This window comes from Etheostoma spectabile, chromosome 21, assembly GCF_008692095.1.
Source record: "Etheostoma spectabile isolate EspeVRDwgs_2016 chromosome 21, UIUC_Espe_1.0, whole genome shotgun sequence".
Taxonomy (NCBI): Eukaryota; Metazoa; Chordata; class Actinopteri; order Perciformes; family Percidae; genus Etheostoma; species Etheostoma spectabile.
The window spans coordinates 19981976-19986731 of record NC_045753.1 but is presented as its reverse complement, the minus strand read 5'-3'; positions in this window follow the sequence as shown (position 1 = coordinate 19986731).

Here is a 4756-nt window from a genome sequence, read left to right as displayed (position 1 = left end):
GACAGACTCTTGGCTGGCTACAAGAAGCGTTTCCAAGCTGTGATACTTGCCAAATGGGGCAGTACAAGGTATTAACTCTGCGGGGTGCCCAAACTTTTGCAGATGCCATTTTTTTGTTTTCTGTTATTTTGAAAGTGTAAATGATGGAAATAAAATCGAACTTTTTGTGACATATTATACGAATGTCTAATCTATCATTTGATGCCTTTTGGAGATTTTTCCATCTTTTCTTGGCTTCTTTATGCACATTAATACAACTTTTTACCTGGGGTGCCCAAACTTTCAAACCTGACTGTATATGTTCATCTAGGGTCATAAACAGAGCAGTATGTAATAATTTCATCACACTTAACAATTTTGCATTGGCTTTATGTTGTATAAACATATTGTGAATGAATTCCCCGACATGTTGCAAAAACATTTTATTCTTGTTCTGTTCTGCCAGTGTTCCTATCTCTGTTTCACCCAGTCGTTCTCCCGGCCTCAGCTGTTGTGCAGCAGTTCTGACCTCTGAGATTTGGGGGCTGTGATAGGGGTCAGCCTGTCAGTGTCTCCCTCAGGGCACAGCACTGACATTTAACTCAATATCCCAGAAGGATAAGGTTTCTACCCCTGTCCCCTCCATCTTCTGCCTCAGTCTATTGCTGAAGTGTCAGTAGCCTGTGTGTGCAGCCAGGAACTACTACAGCGTAAACCCCTGCAAGTTGGGACACCCATCATCTCCAACTCCCACCGTAGAGCTAACATGCCACACCCTCGTGCCTTGCTGAGGGATCACCATGTGCCGCATTAAGCCCCTCAAGCCCTCCCTCTTTCACTTGTGAACTCTATACATGTTCCCAGTTTTGTACTAAGTGTTAAGTTCTGTGGCGGTGCAGCTGTACGCAAGGCTATCTTACGCAACTATGTCTGTCTCTGCTGACTTGCACGGCACAAGCAAAGTGAGAGGGACATGGCGGCATTTTTCATTTAAAGACGTGGGGCCGGGAATAACTGACATATTTCCTAAAGAAGGTTATTGTCAGCAATAGCAAATTCTGTGGGTTGCACATTGTATACTATCCAGCTGACATACAAGCCACAAATGTCCATTTGTGATAGAATAACAATGTGAAGAAAACCTAATTTACAACAGCTGGAAGTCATAAAACGCATTTCATTCATGTAGTCTTATGAAAAACAACTTGAAGTAACCTGCCATCCAGCAAAATATAATCTGTATGCTTAAGTAACATATTGAAAAATAAAAATGACATAATATTTAGAAAAATAAAATAACACTCGCCATCTCTACAGCCGCCAAACAATAAGTTGAGATTGCAGCAGCATCATGCATGCACCCATAAATTGCACGATTGTTACGATCTTTAACTTTTATGCACATGTAAAATAAAGTAGGGTACCAACAGGTTCACTGACAAACCACATAAAATCAAATAATGTGTGGTATTGACAGTGACGACATAATTAGTACTGGGCAATAAGGCAATGGATAAAGGAGCTACAGTGTCGGTGTTAGCTGGGTGCTTGTTACAGCATTAGCTAATAGTAATAATAGAAGTGGCAGCTGAGTCTCTGAATCCAGAATTCCTTATGAGATATAAATAGAGCAGGTGACACTGTGCTGCCAGGCATGGCACCACGACAGCTTTGCAGTGTTTTTATTTCAGAATGCTGGACCTTTAGTTCAGGCTCTTAAGTATAACTTTCAACTATTGGGGCGGAAATAAGATAGGGAGTTGGAAGGACACATTTGACTCCAAAGTGTCATCAGTATCCATGTGGCACATTGGGCCCAATAGTTCTGGTTGTTCACACCATTCTAAACACTTAAAGGCTGTACTTTATAAGCCTTGGGGGAGCTAACAGGAAAGTGAGCCTGTGGATCAATAGGTGCTTTCATTCTAATGATGGGTCGTCATTTACTTGACCGGCTCTGCATTTTTAAAGGCCGTTGTTGTAAATTTACTGGCAGAGAAGATTAATAGGGAAACTCTAGGTTTGCAGAATCAAGCACACTGCATCCTGTTAGCTTTACTGGCTGAGATAACTTCAGATGTGACTTACAGCCGCCTCAAGTCAGTCAATGTACATTTCAGAGGTAAAAACATGATTTTTGCTGTACAATGGGTACCAGAATCTACACACAATTTTGAGTTGGATCTACTATAGCATGAACTACAGAGTTGAGTAGTATCTCACACTTACTCCGTTACATGTACTTTTCTGAGTAAATTGTCTTTGTTGATGTAGATTTAATACAGCATTCTTTTCACTTTTACTCAACATTTTGAGAGAAAATCTGTACTTAGTCGCATTTGCATATGCTTGTACATTACACTTTCATCACGAATTGACTACTGATTTAAATGTACATTTCATTCCTCACCTTTAGTTCTCTCACTCAAGTAAATATTTTGATGAATAATTTTACATCTACTTGAGTCCTTGTTTTTAGAAAGTAAAAATATCTTAATGTGAGTGCTTCTTCTGCCCCTCTGATTAAATAATCAAGTCCTCAACTCAGGCACTGTAGGCGCACTGTCAGCCTTGCAATCCATTTACTGGCACAGTTCAATCTTTTCAGGGGATTGTATTTCATAAGATAAAACATTTTTTATGTTAATGCTTTTAGCATCTAAGTATGTTCCCAAGGTTTTTATTTATGTCTGCACATGAGCAAAATCCTTCTGGAGTTTCATAATAGCAGTAATAAATTAAACATCGTATTACTTCACGCCAGCATAGCTCTATGAACTAGTATGTACAGTATTTGGTATCATCTGAAAGATGAACTCCTTAGTATACTACATCTTCAATGTCTTGGCTATTTTGATTACTCTTATCCAACCAAGACACTATTTAGAGGTTGATTGATATGACTGGTGGGCATGTTGTAACCACAAAAATGGTTTGCACCCCATGATCTATGACCCAGTTGGATTTTCACCCTTTTCTAAAAGCAATATGAACTGAAAACAGTAAACCTACACACTGCAGAAACAAGGTCGCACTTGAGTCCTCGAGACATAATCCTATAAAAATGCCGCAATCCTATAAAAATGCTACAGTAGAATATGAGACCACATTGCAAGTGACAAATTGTGATGGCCAAGGCTTAGTTTAAAGGGATAGTACGGGTATTTTGAAGTGTGATTGTATGAGGTACTTATCCATTTTCTGTTTATTACCTACAGTAGGTGGCGGTCGGCACGCCCACAGATAGGAGAAACAGGCAGGAGTACCGCCAAAGAAGCTAAGGAATGTTACGTTACCGCTGTATATGGAGGCAGCAGCTAAATGTATTTTTGCAACTTTAAAAAAAGGCTCACCTAAAAGTAAAATCCATGTCAGTTTAGGTGTACGCTATATTAAGAATACTACCAGCACCTTAACAGCCCATTCCAATGGGGAACTGAAGCATACATTGCTCTCTTCAAAGCCACCAGACTCATTTGACAAAAACAGGACACGGGAGTTTCTGATCTACCGCTGTCTCGATCTGTTAGTTTGTTTGTGTTTATTGTGTGACTGTTTTAAAGGGTTTGTTCTGGTTCACCAAAGTCACACAACGTTAAATCCAAACCCAAACCCCTCTCAGCTGTACCCTTTACCTCTCACCTCCTTGTTCCTGTAAAAGGTAGACAAACTGATGGACTGAGCATCTTGAAGAAGAGCATTGATGACAGGAAGACGAATGAATGCAGAAAGAGCCAGAGCAATGCCTGAGAAAGAAATGGGACCCTTTGATAAATATAGAATGAGGAACGTACGAGAGATACAGTACATAGTTATCTACACAGTGACTAGGTACAGTTGTGTTCATAATAGCAGTCCAACATCACTAACTTCATAACTCATATTTTTTGGTAGAAGTGATATTTCAAAATAGGAAATAATTTACTAGTAAATGTTTGCATTTCATTCCAGACATTGCTCTGAGGAACCGCGGATTTTGATTAAAAAGTTGATTGGAGAGGGGAAAAAATATAAAGAAGTGCACACAATTACAGGCTGCTCAGCCAAAATGATTTCGAATGCCTTGAAATGGAATCCAAATGCTGAACGACATTGGAAAAAACGGTCAACTACCATTCAAATGGATGGAAGAATAGCCAAAATGGCAAAGACTCAACCAATGATCAGCTTCAGGAAAATCAAAGACTTTAAGTTACCTGTGAATACTGTTACGATCAGAAGAAGGCTATGTGAAGCAAAGCTATCAGCTAGAAGCCCCCCCCCCCCCCCGCAAAGTCCCATTGCTGAAAAAAAACAGTACTGAAGATAGAAATTTGCCAAAGGGCACATTGACGGCCAAAGGAAAAATGGAGCAACATTCTGTGAACTGATGAGAGTAAAATTGTTTTTTTTGGGGTCAAGGGGCCGCAGACAGTTTGTCCGACAACCCCATGCACTGAATTCAAGCCACGTACACTGTGAAGACAGTAAAGCAGGTGGTTTAAAAATCATGTTATGGGGATGTTTCTCAGCTGTGGTGTTGGGCCTTTTTATCGCATACCAGGGATCATGGATCAGTTTCAATACCAGTACTTGAACAGGTCATTTGCCTTATGCTGAAGAGGAAATACCTTTGAAATGGGTCTTTCAACAAGACAATGACCCAAAACACACCAGTAAGCGAGCAAAGTCTTGGTTCCAGATGAACAAGACTGATGTTATGGAGTGGCCAGACCAATCCCCAGACCTCAATCCCATAGAAAACTGGTGAGGTGACATCATAAATGCTGTTTCTGAG